General features: G+C 39.3%; 1 non-coding gene across 1 annotated transcript; it reads left to right on the top strand.

Moving 5' to 3' along the window:
* The first annotated feature begins 10,187 nt into the window (after nucleotides 1-10,187).
* LOC120084293 (small nucleolar RNA R71) lies at nucleotides 10,188-10,291 on the top strand. The gene has a single exon (XR_005483657.1). It is a non-coding gene; the product is annotated as a small nucleolar RNA R71 (small nucleolar RNA).
* The last annotated feature ends 6,013 nt before the right edge of the window (nucleotides 10,292-16,304 follow it).

Genomic DNA, 16,304 nt, shown 5'->3' with positions numbered 1-16,304 from the left:
CGATACCTATTTTGAAGTGACGAGGATTACATTTATAAGAATATTAATTGAAATAGCGACTTTACAAATTTGGAAATACACCAAATGGATGTAAAAATTGCATTTTTAAATGGAGATTTGGATTATGAAATTTATACGAAACCACCTGAAGGGTTTGTTGTTAAAGGACTTGAAGACAAAGTTTTGTAAACTTGTTAAGTCTCTTTATGGGTTGAGACAAGCACCTAAATAATGACATAAAGAGTTTGATCAAACTATATTATCAAATGGATTTAGGATAAATGAGTGTGATAAATGTGTCTATGTTAAAACCATAGATCAAAATTATGTCATTGTTTGCTTGTATGTGGATGATATGTTAATAATGGACACAAATAGAAATGTTACTGATCCCACTAAAAAGATGTTGAAATCAAACTTTGATATGAAAGACTTTGGTCTTGTTGATGTTATCCTTGAAATTCAAATAACAAGAAATCCAAGTGGAAATATACTTTCTCAATCTCATTATATAGAAAAAGCATTAAGAAAATTTGATCATTTTGCAAGTAAGCCGATTGTTACTCTATTTGATTTAAATTGTAATTTGAAGAAAAAAAATGATGAATGTGTGTCTTCTCTAGAATATTCTAGAGTTATTGGTAGCTTAATGTACATAATGAATTGTACAAGACGTGATATTGCCTATTCAGTAGAAAGGTTAGCAAGATACTCCATCAATCCTGGGCATGACCATTGGAATGCGTTAGTCAGAGTTCTAAGGTACTTGAAATACACTTTAGACTATGGATTGCATTATACGAGGTATCCACATGTACTGAAAGGATTTAGTGATACTAATTAGTTTTCTAATAGCATAGAGACTAAATCAACTAGTGGATATATTTTCACCTTAGGTGGAGTAGCTGTATTATAGAAATCTTCAAAATAGATGTGTATAGTGAAGGGATTGAATCTCGCAATGGAAGCGTTTGTGTGAGAATGCCTTGCATCCAACGATTCAATTTTTCATAAACAAATTCATTATACTAAAACAAAATATAAACATGTAAATTAGCATGCTTTAAAGAAAAAAATTAGAACCATTCTTACTTTTGTAGATTCCCCAAGCTTCACGAACAACCCTTTTTAAGTTCCAACGAACGACTCTTCCAACGATCTTGATCACGAACGATTTCTTGATAACAGAGCAATAAATATGGCTTAAATTTTCACATCATTTCACCTCAAAATTGAATTAATGTAAGTTTTGTTTCTTTTGCACAAAAATTTAGAGCCTCGATATTTTCATCGACACCGATATTTCGAACCTTAGGTTGAACAAACCACTCAAACTCCTCCATTAGCAACTGGCCTCTCAACCTTTTTAGGCTGAAATACATGAAAAACAGGGTGAATGGTAGCTAAGGTGGAAATGACAAGTTGTATTCCACTAGACCAAATCTGTCCATAATTTGATAAGGTCTGTAGTATTTGTGGGAGAAGCATCTTTTAGTGAATCATTTCATTCCAACATTTGTTGTTCGAGCATAACATTTATGTTTTTAACTCTCCATACGACAATAACGTAACGTTGTGGTGCAGATGAAATTCTAATACAAAGTATTATACCAATACTCGACTCATAGTGGGCATTTAACCCATTGTTCGAGTCGTTCATTCCAAAAGTATTTTAGGTAAGATACGAAATATTATACCAATACTCGACTCATAGTAGATATTTAACCTATTTCTTGAGTCTCATTGCAAAAACATCTCAAGTAAGTCTCTACACACTTATGCACTATTTTCGTATATTTGTTTTTTCTCGAGGAACAGTTAGATTGCACTGAATCCCATATGGTAATTTTTTATAACAACTATCTGAGCTATACAAAGATAGGTACAACTCAAACAACATCTAAGTATTTCAATAGACCGCTTATGAATGCTACATTTTCGTTCAAAAGTAGACGATGAAAACCTTATCCATGTCGCTATGGATTGGGAAAACCCGTGGAGATTGAAGATTTTGTTGATAAAGAGAGTTGCCTCAAGTATATGGGGGACATACCTATTGGTGTTTTAAATACAGTCGGTATGCCCACAACGCATCATCAAGCTTTGTTGCCCAATCTCTTTGCAAAGGCCTTACTACCTTCTCGAGTATCAGCTTAATCTCCCGATTGGACACCTTGGTTTGACCATTTGTCTGTGGATGGTATGTGGTGGCCACTTTGTGGAGGACATTGTATTTGCACAACAACTCCTTGATATTATGGTTGACAAAGTGGGACCCTTCATCACTTATGATGGCATGGGGAGTGCCAAAACGAGTGAAAATATGTTTCTTCAGGAATTGGGAGACGACCGCCGCATCGCCTGCGGTGCATGCCATTGCCTCTACCCATTTGGATACATAATCGACGGCTAATAAAATATAATGTTTACCATTTGAGGGAGGGAATGGTCCCACGAAATCAATCCCCCATACCTCGAACAATTCAAGCTCCAAGATGGTGTTCATTGGCATTGAATGTTTCCATGAAATGTTACCTGTGCGTTGGCACCGATCGCACTTCATGGCGTAGTCAGCTGCATCCTTAAACAATGTGGGCCAAAAGAATCCACTTTGTAAAACTTTAGCAGCTGTGCGCTGTCCTCGAAAGTGCCCACCATATGGTGAGTCGTGACATTGCGATAATATGCATTGTTGAGCAGCATTTGGTACGCATAATCGCAAAATCTGGTCTGCCCCTCTTTTATACAGATTCGACTCATCCCAATAATAATGTCTGCATTCATGTTTGAGCTTCCTCTGTTGGTGGTAGGTGTAATCTTCAGGAAATTGCTCGCAAACCAAATAATTGACTATGTCTGCATACCAAGGCAATTCTTCAATATGGAATAGCTGCTCATCCGGAAACACCGCACTCACCTCAGACTCATTGCGGTCAACCTTAGGATTTTTCAGTCTAGACAAGTGATCCGCAACTTGATTCTCTATCCCCTTCCGGTCAATTATTTCTATATCAAATTCTTGAAGGAGGAGAACCGATCTGATCAACCTCGGCTTTGCATCCTTCTTTTTCATTAAGTATTTTATTGCCGAATGATCAGTATGGATGAGTACCTTTGTCCCCAGTAGATATGCTCGAAAATTTTCCAATGCAAAAATTACCGTAAGAAGCTCTTTCTCTTTGGTGGTATAATTTGTCTGAGCACGATTTAATGTTTTACTCGCATATGCGATGGGATGCAAGATTGTTTTTCTCTTCTGTGCCAAAGCTGATCCTATCGCATACTCGCTTGCATCGCACATTATTTCAAAAGGAAGTGTCCAGTCTGGTGCAATCAATACGGGTGTGGTAATTAGCGTATTCTTCAATACTCTGAATGCATTGAGGCAGTTGTTGTCAAAATCAAATTTTCTGTCAGCCTCTAACAACGCACTCAACGGTCACGCTATTTTGGAAAAATCTTTGACAAAGCGTCTGTAGAATCCAACGTGCCCCAAGAAGCTTCGTACAACCTTCACGCTTGTTGGATGTGGAAGTTTTTCAATTGCTTCGATTTTTTCTTTGTCCACCTCCAACCCATCCCGGGAAACCTTGTGCCCCAACACAATGCCCTCCTTTACGATGAAATGACATTTTTCCCAGTTAAGTACCAGATTCTTCTCTTCACATCTCTTCAGTATCTTCTCCAAGTTGACTAGACAGACTTCATAAGTGTTCCCATAAACAGAGAAGTCATCCATAAATATTTCGACAGAGTCCTCAAAATAGTCCGAAAAGATGGCCATCATGTACTTTTGGAACGTGTTTGGCGCATTGCAGAGGTCGAACAACATGAGGTGAAAAGTAAAGTCCCATATGGATAGGTGAATGTGGTATTGTCTTGGTTTTCTGGAGCTATCATAATCTTGTTGTACCCGATATAACCATCCAGAAAGCAATAAAAGTCATTTCCAGCTAGACGGTCTAACATTTGATCAATGAATGGTAGAGGGAAATGATCTTTCTTTGTGGCCGCGTTCAGCTTGCGGTAATCCATGCAAATGCGCCACCCAATGACGGTCCTTTGTAGTATTAATTCATTGTTTTCATTCGGGACTACCATCATGCTGCCCTTTTTCGGCACACACTGCACCGGGCTGACCCACGTGCTATTTTCTATAGGATAGATAATGCCCGCATCTAACCATTTAAGGATCTCCTTTTTGACGACCTCTTTCATCGCAAGTTTGAGTTTGCGTTGATGTTCGATCGTTGCTTTGTGATCTTCTTCAAGACGAATGCGGTGCATACAATACGCTGGGCTGATTCCTCTAATGTTAGCGAGCATCCAGCCAACTGCTCACACATGTTTCCTTAAAATGCTCATCAACGCATTCTTCTGGTCTTCGTTGAGCTCAGATGAAATGATAATTGGCAGGTTCTCGTTCTGCCCCAAAAACGCGTACTTTAAATGACTCGGCAGGGTCTTTAATTCCAGTGTTGGTGGTTCTACTAGGGATGGTTGCGTTGTTTGTCTTTCTTCTTTTTATGTTGGCTCTTCTTCTTGATTTGCAATCATCTCCTCTTCCTTGCTTGTTTTTGTCATGATCGTATTACAGGCAGCAACGGATGCGCTGGCATCCTCTTCTTCATTCTCTTCATCAAACTTTTCTTCTTCAATCGAATTCTGGTCATCATCCGAGTCATGCAGGTCTTCTTCATCCAGAAACTTCATGGCACGAATTATGTTAAACTTGAGCTTCTGTCCATTGATACTCAAAGTGATTTCCCCTTTATGCACATCAATATGAGCATGAACTATTGATAAAAATGGTCGTCCCAGAATGATGGGCACATCTTTGTTGGCCTCGTAGTCCAAAATGATGAAGTCGGCTGGTAGGATAAATTTGTCAATGGTTATCAGCACGTCCTTCACCTTTTCCTCTGGATGCACTAGAGATCTATCGGCCAGTTGGAGAGTCATCGTTGTGGGCACAAGTTTCCCCACATTCAGCTGCCTAAAGATCGATAGAGACATCAAATTTATGCTGGCTCCCAGGTCACACAAGGCTTGCCCGATGTACAGTCCTCCTATGGAGAAAGGAATAGTAAAGCTGCCAGGATCGCTCATCTTCGGTGGAATTATTGATTTTGAACTTTGTGTTAACGCCACCTTGGCAAACTTACCAGCTCCCCTCTTCTTGGTTACCATATCCTTCAGATACTTTGTGTAGGCAAGCATTTCCTTAATCGCTTCATTGAATGGAATATTAATATGTAATTGTTTTAACAAAGACAGAAAGCGTTGGTACTGTACCTCTTCGTTCTTTTTCTTCCTTATTCTCTATGGGAAATGGGGTAACTGCACTTTCACGGTTTCCATCTTAGTTGGCTTTGAGGTCGACGCAACCTCTAGTTCTACTGCTTCTTTTTCTCCTTCTTCTTCTTGCGTCACCGCAATTTCAGGTTCAGCCGCAATGGGAGCTGTCTGACTAAGCTTCTTCTTTTCTCCCTCCACAGTCTTCCCACTTCGCAATGTCACAACCTAATATTGTTCTTTACCTGATCCCCTTGGGTTGCGTGGGAGTTCTGTTGAACTCGGCAGAGCCTTTTGCGGTCTACTCTTCAGCTCACTCGCAATCTGGCCCATCTGTAACTCTAGGTTGCGGATGGATGTAGCCTGACTTTGAAACAAAATTTTGTTTTTCTCTATGTATTGCTTCAATAGGCTTTCCACGGAAGAGGATTGTAGTGGTTGTGAGCTACTTGCTTGATTGTTTGTCTGACCGTTGTTGTGTAGGAAGAATCTTGGTGGCCCTTCTTTCTACACCATAGATTGGAAATTCTGTTGCCGATTCTTCCAAGCAAAATTGGGGTGGTTTCTCCATCTGGGGTTGTAGGTATTCGAAAAGGGATTATTTTTCACAAAGTAAATGGATTGTGGTTTTTGCGGGCAGTCTTCCATTGCGTGCCCATCACCGCAAGTTGCACACCTTGCAGTGTTTTCACTAATTGCGTTGATTTGCCCATTTTGCGGTGTTGGGCTGTTGATCGCAATTCCCTGTATTAAGTTCATCATTGCGGTCATCTGATTTAGTAGTGAAGCAATATCATCATTACTTGTGTCATTGAATTTGATTCTCAATCTATGTTCACTCTCTCTCCAATCTTCGTGGTTCTTAGAGATGCGATCCAAGATATTCTTTGCCTTGTCATATGTTTTATCAAGCAGACCACCAGTGGCTGCAGCATTGGCAGCGGTCTGCGAAGCGGGATTCAAACCATGATAAAAAATTTTCATTTGAAGGCAATCTGGCAAATCATTGTGTGGACAATCCCTAACCAACCTTTTAAACCTCGCCCAGGCATCATTGAGCGATTCGTCCATGTCTTGTTCAAAATTTGTAATTAGTTTCCTTCGTCTGGCATTCTCAGTAGGTGGAAAGTATATCTTCATAAACTTCTCCACAACCTGTTCCCATGAAGTGATCTCTCCCAGTTCGAGAGAATATGCCCATTTCCTAGCCTGATCACAGAGAGAAAATGGGAACAAAGTTAGTCGAACTTCTTCGGCAGAGATGTTTGGGAACACAAAAGTATTGCAGATTTCAATAAAGCTTTGGAGGTGGGCGTGCGGGTCTTCGCCATGCCTTCCTCCGAATTGTCCTGCAGTCTGGATCATCTGCAGCATCACCGGCTTTATTTCGAATCGGCTTCCGTCGAGGGCAAGCCTCATGTTTCCTGGAGAGAAATCATAGAGGTTTGGCAATGAATTGTCCTTAATTGGTCTATTGCGATCGTTTACCAGTAGGATTGGATTCGCCATGACATTGTTATCATTTGGTGCTTCGTTTCCAGGCTGCTCCGCCATCTCTTCTTTATCTGATTGTGGTTGTTGTTGGTGGGCTCTAAGTCTCTGTCTAAATGTTCTCTCAATCTCCGAGTCGTAATTCGCCAGAGATTGAGAGTTTTCAAAAAAATTAGAAAAATTACCGTTAGCACACTATTTTGCCGAAGTCCCTAGCAAAAGTGCCAAAAACTTGATGTTTCCTTTTTGTGATGTGGAAATGTGGATGATATGCGATGGTAAAATTGCATTGAGCACTCAAGTTTCCTTAGCGGAATCCAAGTGTAAACTCCACTGAGTTTCCTGGTAAGTCTAGGGTCGAACTCAGGGACTTGTGAAAACAGGTTGCGTTGGTAATTTGTATGAAAAATTTGCGGTAACCGGATAAATAAATAAATTGTTGGGATTGTTGTTTGCGATGATAAAAAAAATAAATAGATGCGGCGAGTTTGAAAAGAGTAGATTAAACAGGAAATACTATGAGTATGCGGTGAACGAGTTGAGAAAATTTTCGGTTAATACTTCCTTGGATGCGTTCATGCAACATGCATACAACAGTAAACCACCTCTCGGTGCGAATGCCACGGCTTCTAAGGCTAGAACGCATGCGATATATGCGATAAGTCTATAGGACCTACACATAAGCCTCTATTCTTATTTATGCAATGACAAAATGACACACACACAAATAAGGCGACCACATAATATCATTCCCATCTCTAGGATGCATGCGATGCAGGTTGACAAACAGAGCTTATCTCTATGTCTCTATCTCTTGATTATGCAATTCTAATCTTGCTCTTTCGAGTCTAGATTCTAACCTAGCTCTCTCGAGTGTTAGGTTCTTTCTTCAGATTCTCTATCGAGTAGCTCTAAAGGGGTATTTGGCATAGCATACATAAGATAATCGTAAACAATGAACTCCTAGGTCATGTTAGCTTAGTTCTTCTCAAGCCATTCGACTAGTTTAGCTACTCATGCGTACTAGGAGAGTGAATAAATGTAGAATAAGAACTTCCATTGTATAAATGTAAAGATGAAGTACAAAACAACAATGCAAGAATAAAATAAAGAGCCTGGTAGCAATCTCTTGTTGCCCAGGCTTTTACACTGTTTTTCTACTCGTGTTCAAAAGATAATCTTACCCTTGCGAGAGTCGGCCCGCTCTCTGCTTCTATGCCCTAAGGTTCTCTCTTGAGTTGCCTTGAACGATCTCCGACGTCACCACTCCTCTTTTGCTCCGCCTTAAAATGAAAGGAAAACTATGAAAAAAAACGTGCGATCTGAACGTATGAATTTTTGAACTAGTGGAACGGTGAACCCCTTTTTTGAAGGATGCCCTTGGTATTTATAGAACATCTCGGGTGAACGGCGGCTTCTCTCTCATGATTACACAGATGGGACAACTTTAATTCCTTGACTGATGCACCGAATATTTGTCACCGAAAAGCTGAATGTACTCGTTATCGTTAGCGGCTGTCAACTTAATTTGGATTCGACTGTCATCAACTTTCTGTCCCATCGCGATTAATTAGCCTTTCACCCAGATGCGCCCACCATGTTGTGCCGACCAAGTTGCAGCAATCCTTCTTGAGCAAATGTTTGCGAACACAATCACCGCAAAACCTTGCGGTAATGCTGTGCTCGACCAATGATTTCCTATGATCGCAATTTCTTCCTTGCATCATCGCATATTCTGCACAAAAATACAAAAATCAACTGTTCTAATGCGATGAACGCATGCGACTGCAATATTATGAATCTGATGCTTTTTTAATGCAATTTAACATGTTTTATCAACGCAATCCAACATTGTTTAAGAATTTAGTACTATGATAATGTGCATTTCTGCCCGTTATCAGATGCTGAAGACATTGTGGCTGAAGGCTGACCGGCGTAACGGACTTGATCAAAGGGTAGTGGAGGCTTCAAACGCTAGGGTTTTATTTATTTATTTTTTTTTTTTCCTCGAAGAAGGATTTGAAGGAGATAGAAGAAGAGAGAAGATAGAAGGGTTGCGTTTTATAGGTCGGTGGGAGAGAGGATGGTGACGTCAGGCGGCGCCTGACATCTGCATTTATTAAGAAGACGAAAGGACGAGCCTAGGGTTTCTAGGCAATCGAGTGTTTTGTGTTTTCGAGATGCGTCCTTTCGGTTTGAGCCATGCATTGGCTTAAGTCCAATGCGTCTGTTTTATTCCCATCCTAAGCTTCTTCCGATTGTACACAATTTTATTTTTATTTTTTTTATTTAACTCAAAATTAAATAAGACTCTTAAATAAGAAAGAAATAACAATCATCAATCAACATAAAATGTAACGCAAAGACAAGCAAACAATCAAAGTAAACTCAAACGTAGTGATAAAATACACAATGCAAAAGAAATGAAGGTAAAAGAAGCGTCCCTAGAATATGTGTCGATGTGAACGCAGGGATGCTTCAACGTAAGCCTCAATTGGCTTCGCATAATACGAGGGATGACTTTTGTCGTTCTACACCATCTTCAAAGTAGGGCTTCACTCCTTGCTCATTTGCCTTGAACGTATTTGTGCCATCCTCCCGCATCAACTCTACTGCTCATTTGGTATTCCCTGGGGTTTCCGAGCTGCTGGGCAAGACTCTAAGCTGCTGATTCTTCAACTCACTTGCAATCTGCCCCACTTGTATCTCCAAACTGATGGAAGATGCCTGGCTTTTTAGCAATGCGTCGTTCTAGGCGATATACTCCTTTAAGAGGTTTTCAAGCATAGATGTTGAACTCGATGCATGACCTCCTCTATTGTTGGTGCGGCTACTGTGTTGGTTGGAATTCAGGCGGCGATCGTTGCCTCTGCTGCGGGTTTACTCCTGAGTGGTGTGGCTCCTGTTGATTACCTGGCCAAGAGAAATTTGGATGGTTCCTCCAGCCGGGATTATATGTGTTTGAGAATGGGTTATTTTTAATAAAGCATACCAATTGCGGATTTTGTGGGCAATCAGAGTAGGAATGGGGATCTCCACAGCCCACACAGCTAACCATGGGTTGTACGAATGTTTCTACCTGATTTACCTTTTGCGAGTTTGATGCGTTCCCTAATGACATATTCTGCAAAAGGTTTGTCATAGTAGCCACTTGTGCAGAGAGCGTGGCTATTGCATTAGAGTCAATAGAATTCACATTCTGAGGTCGCCTCTTTCTTTCTGCTTTTGCGTCGTAAGTGTCATCCACTTATTCCATATTATGCTTGGCTATGCGGTCCAATATTTCCTTAGCTTCAGTATAAGATTTGTCCATGATACCGCCAGTTGCAGCTGCGTCGGCTGCCATTTGAGATGCTCTGTTTAATCCGCCATAGAAAGTCTCCATTTGGATGGTTAACGGTAATTCATGATTGGGGAAATTCTTGACTAATCCTTTGAAGCGCTTCCATGCGGCACTCAAGGTTTCAAATTCTTCCTGCTCGAAGTTCATGATCTCTCTCCGCCTCCTTGCGTTGGTGGTGGGTGGGAAGTATTTCTGCATGAATTTCTCCACCAACTTTTCCCAGGTTGTGATCTCACCAGGCTCCAAAGAACTTACCCATTGTTTTGCATCGTCACACAGAGAATATGGGAATAAAGATAGCCTGATAGCTTATGGGGTGATTCCAGGAATCACAAATGAGTTGCACGTCTCCAGGAAACGTTTCATGTGGGCGTGAGGGCCTTCTCCCCGAGCACCCCCAAATTGTCCAGCTGTTTGGAGCATTTGTAACATCACAGATTTCATCTCAAATCTTGTCCCATCTGGCGTTGGGTATATGATCCTTGGTGAGAAATCATACAACCCAGGAGACGCATACTTCCGCATGGGACGCATACTACTGTTTGCCATTATGATAGGATTTTGCGCAGCGTGGGCTAGCTGTTGAGCTAAGTTTTGATTCGCTTGTTCGTCTGCCATTTGTTGTTACCTGGTTTGTTGTCTGAGCAGTTGTTGCCTTAACCTACGGCGACGATTAGATCGATTTCTTCGTCGGAAGGTCCTTTCAACTTCGGGGTCATATACAAGTTTAGGAGTGCTCTCCCTGCTCATAAACGTTTACAAGCTTCGGATTAGCTCGTAATACTCCCCCAGCTGATGTTTTCCTACAAAAGATACAAGCAAAATTTCTGGTTAGTTTTTTTGTTGAATCCCCGACAACGGTGCCAAAAAATTGTTCGTTGATTTTGTGATTCGAGCTTAGTAGTGTATCGTATAAAATAATTGGAAAAATAAGTGTAATTATGAATGATGCGTTGATGCGTTTATGATGCGTTAGTGATGTGCAACAGGACGCATGACGTTCCTGGTATGTCCAACTAGGTTCCTGGTATGTCCAGGGTCGAACTCAGGGATTCAGATTAAAGTTAACGCAGACCTTGCGTTGTAATTGTTGTAAAGATATCCTAAGTGTATGTAGAAATGAGTTATTTACACTAAGCTGTTGTGTGTGTGTGCAAGAAAATACAAAAGGGTCGAGTAGAGAATGATGAGTCGTGTGAAAATGGAGTTTAATGTAAATGATATGCGTCGATCTAAGTTGGATTACACAAACAAGAATGTGATGCGAATGAGATGACTTGTTTATCTCCGTTTATGCGTTAGACTCTATTCGACACTTCTCAATGCGAATATCATACAATACCTATCTCTAGGATGTATGTGTCAAACACAGGATGCAATAAAGCACCAGTGCGTCTATCTCTAGATGTACTAAGCGTTTCTAACTTGATGTTGGCTTACTTATTCTCTCGAATAGTTTAAGCTAAAGATGCTTTTACCATTTGATTTAGTTGGCTTAAGCATTCGAAATGGAATTTTGCATGAAGTTATAGACGCATCCAACATAAACAAGAAATGAACAGTGGCAAAGTATGATAGATCAAATATGAGAATTTATAAAGAAACTGATTGTCTTTAAAAAACCAATACTTAATCAAATGAGAAGATGAAAGCGATAAGTAAGATGAAATGAAAGGAGTCAAGCCGCAGAGTTGTCCTCTTTGGCTCAATTCTAGTCATGTACAACCACTTGTGGAAGAATTGGAAGAAATGTCTCTCTCGAGCTCAGCTTCCTCCACTCCTTAATCGACGATGGTGGTGGTTCTCTTCCCTCTTGTTCTTCTCGGCACCACAGCATAGCTTTAAAGATCTAAGATTCTAAACTAAGACTAAGCTTATGATCTGAGAACTAAATTCCAAACTCTTTCATCTGGTGGGATTTATTCTATTTATAGGCGTCGGTCTTCTCCAACTTGATGATGGGCAGCATTAAATTCCATACCCTGGTCAGCCACCTGACACTCAAATGCTTTTCAGACACCGCCCGCTGTAGGTGTCCATGCTTGCAAGTGGTGATTTGACACAAACAGCCTGAATCAATGAATCTTCCTTGCGTTGAATCCCTTCGACGCATGCCCCATGCGTTAAGACTTTGCCTGCGACACTTTTCTTAATCATGCGTTAGCCTTTTGTTGAGATTCTGCAATATCATGCGTTAGTGCCGCAATATTTTAGCAATAAACATTCTTTTGCATGAGTTTGATAGTGTTCGAGAAATTCCATGCGTTTTCTCTAAAAATGATGAGATTTTATCATTAAAGACCCTAATTGTTCCAACTTTTGAGCCACAATAACTTGTATTTCTACAAGTTATTACTTTCGTAGTATGCGTTCGTGTAGTATGCGCGTGTCACAAGTTTTCTTACGCTGGAACCAAGTATAATTCCAACGCAAGTTTCTCAGAGTGATCTGAGGTCAAACACGGGGATTGCGATGAGTAATGCGATACTGATGTGGTATATGCGACCGTAAACAAAAAGAATAATGAATTGGATTTAAAAAGTAAAATGCAATAATAAGTAAAATGCGATAATGAAATAAAATGCGATGATAAATAAAGTGCGATAATAAAATGCGGTGATAAGTAAATTGCGGTATCAAATAAATGAATAAACAATTAAATATATAAAGTGAGGACTGGCTGTGAAGATGTACAAAAGTATCTGATAAATGTGGTGGCAAGTCTTGTGAAGTGTGTCAGAAAGAGAATGGGTTGAGGGAAAGGACATCGTAAGTTCGTCAATCTTTGTTGAGGACGCAACTAAGGTTCTGCTTTCCCTTGGCTTACACCTTTCAGTGATCAGTCGCGTTCCCATATGTCTATGGTGAAACAGTGATGAACGTGGTGAACGCAAGGTTGTTTCCATCTCTGGAAATTCTTCTCGCTTTAGTTAACACATTCTTCCAACCTTCTTTCGAGAGGCGGAATGACATCTTCACTTCTGCTCTCACAGGTGAAGATGCCGTCGAGCATGCGTTAGCTAAACTTAGCTAATTTCTTCAACAAGGATTAACTTACTCGCTTAAACCTTCCCCTTTACCCCGGGGGATTAGTTACACATGGTGAAAGAAATGGATGATGAATGTATGGTGAAGAAAAAGAGATGATGATGAATATGATAATGACATTGAAATCTAAAGATAAGCGTTTGTTACAGACAATGAATGAAAGATTAGAGATGAACACAGTAGATGAATAGAAAATGAGAACAAATACGGAAAGAGTGTCAATGTCTTGACACGGATCCTGATCGGAGACGATTTGCTTGCCGGCGTGTGGTAGGAATGGAGTGGAGAACTTCCCTCTCAGGCTTGTTTTCCAGGTAGAAGTGACCTTTTGCACAGAGCTTCTTCTTCGGGAATGGGAATGAATTTCTTGCTCTAGAGACTTACCTTTCGGCCTTGTCTCGTCTTTCTCCCCAGATTTTCTCTAAGTTGTCTCTTCAGACCAGCCTCCTTTCTTTGAATTTGATGTAGCTATTTATAGACCTTGGCACCTTCTGCATCAGTGGTCCCACCCTGAAAAGCTTATTTTTCCTACCATGGCTTAGTGGAAACGTCCGCTTTGCTCTACATTTAATTCGTTAGAATCGTACAACAGAAAAGCTGTACAATTTTAGAAGCCATTGCGAATGCGTCGCTCTTTTCATCTATGATCGATCGCCACATACAGTGTAATTGTTTTGGTCTTTTATCGATTGCCGCATGCGGTGGAAATGCGTTGATCGTTTGAGTCCATGATCGATCAACGCATGCGCTGCAATTGCATTGTTCTTTTTCGTTCTTGATTGATTGTCGCATGCAGTGATAATGCGTTGTTCATTTTTATCCTCAAGCGACTATCGCATGCGGTGACCTGTTTCCTACAAAACAAAGACTTGGACATTCCATTTTGTCATCGCAATGGGGTTAGCGGGTGTGCTTACGACACTTTACAATTTTTGCGTTTCTAAGCCAATTTCTATACGGTCGACGCAACTTTTCCTTCTTTTTGCCGCATAATCTAAATAAAACGGTATAAATAACTTGTATTTCTACAAGTTATCACTATTAATCTCCCACTGAAGCATTCTTAAATTCCATTTTATTAGGATTTTGCACCAACACGTGTGCTGGGCATCTCCATATCCTGAAGTGATGTAAACTACCTTTACGTCCTCTCCAGAACTTGTAAGGTGTTTCAGAAACACTTTTCGAGGGAACCATGTTCAAAATATATACTGCAGTCTGAACTGCGTGACCCCAAAAAGAATTTGGCAACTGGGCATAACTCATCATAGAATAAACCATGTCTAACAAGGTTCTATTTATCCTTTCTACCACACTATTTTGTTGTGGTGTGCCAGGTGCTGTGAGTTATGATTGAATTCCATGTTCTATCAAATAGTCTTGGAATTTCAAGTCCATATACTTACCACCTCGATTTGATCGAAGTGTTTTAAACTTTTTACCTAAGTGGTTTTCAACCTCTACCTTATATTCCTTGAACTTTTCAAGTATATCGGACTTATGATGTATTAGGTAAATATGTCAATATCTAGAATAATCATCAACGAAACAGATGAAATATTCATACTCTCTTCTAGTTTTAACATTTATCGGACCACATAGGTCTGAATGTACCAGCTTTAAGGATTCTTTGGCTCTAAGACCTTTTCCAGAAAAAAAGATCTTTTAGTTATTTTAGTTCAAGTATTCAAATAATAGTCATGGATCTTAGTTTATTGGATGTAGACTTTATAAATGCAATTTATAGATTCAATAACAACTTTATTGATGTAATATTGGATAATATCTTTATTGAGAATAGAATATGTTTAACTTTACAAACTGCGAGGTTTAGGACATACAACCCAACAATGTATTTGTGGAATACTTGTGTTTTTTTTTTTTAACTATTTATGTAAGCCTTATTTTTTTTAGTAGGGATGACTTTAATGTTATGAAAAAACAATATTATGAACAATTATTGGTTGACTTCAATATAATGTCATGTCATTTTTTTGTGTTAAAATATTAGGTTTTGAGACCATAACTAAAATAATACAAAATAAAGAAAAAAATGGTAACCAAACTCCCGACGGAAAACAAACCGTCAAACAGATAGTAGATTTCTCGATGGATCTCTGGAAGGTCTATAGGGAAATTTATTTCTATTTTGAAATACAGATCTCTCGATGCTACAACAACCATTGGAAGATCCTATAGTTACCAACGAAGCATCGAGAGAGAACTCAAATCAAAAGTGGACGCCTTGGTGTTGGTATCTCCCCACGGTGTGGGTTTATTGTCGAGAGATACCTTATCCACCAACGATGTAGTATCATCACTGGGAGATAAGCATTCTCGATACCTTGTTAACCATTGGAGTTATCCCAACCAAACTCCCGACACCTTGTTAACCATTAGAAGAGCCTTTCCGACACATTTTGGAGTCTATGCCGACGATTTTTGGCATAAAAAAATGGTTAATTTCTTGAAGTAAAAAACGAGAACATTATCAAACGAGCTCTACACTTCTCATTTTCTACCAAACCCACCTAACCCATTAAGAATTAAGAAAACATTAAAAACAAATAAACACAATTGAGTTTTATTTTAAGCTTACTCTTCATAGATTTGGTGAATAAGAGCATACAACAAAAAAGTAAAGAAAATGAACATTTGGGTTTGATTTTAAGTTTATCTTTACAAGTCTGGAAAGAAAGAAATAAAATGAATAAAAGAGCTTATTTTTTGTTTACCCTCTAAAGAATAGAAACAATTGTAGAATAAGAAAGATTGGTTTTGAGTTTTACCCTATATAGGTTTGGCAAGGAAGAAAAGATAGCAATAATTTTCACCCCAAATCAAAGACTAATTAAGGATCAAGTTTTCATTGAGTAGAATAACTTGGGGCCTGTTTGGATTGACTACAGAATTTTTTTTTTAAAAAAAAGTTATTTTTATTTAAACTCTTTTGATAAAAATCGTTTAAAATACACTTTGAAAATGTTCCAAAATCTATTTCGAGTGGTTGCCACACATTTCTTTTTTTTTTTTTTTTTTAAAAATGACTTATTTTCAAAATTAAACACTTGAAAAGTTAAACCAAACCCACCCTTAAGCAACAACTAGGGATTTTGATTGGATATAA

Source organism: Benincasa hispida, chromosome 8 (genome assembly GCF_027475165.1).
Source record: "Benincasa hispida cultivar pf3 chromosome 8, pf3_genome.v1.1, whole genome shotgun sequence".
In the NCBI taxonomy this organism is placed as follows: domain Eukaryota; kingdom Viridiplantae; phylum Streptophyta; class Magnoliopsida; order Cucurbitales; family Cucurbitaceae; genus Benincasa; species Benincasa hispida.
This window is presented reverse-complemented; position numbering and strand designations above follow the sequence as displayed.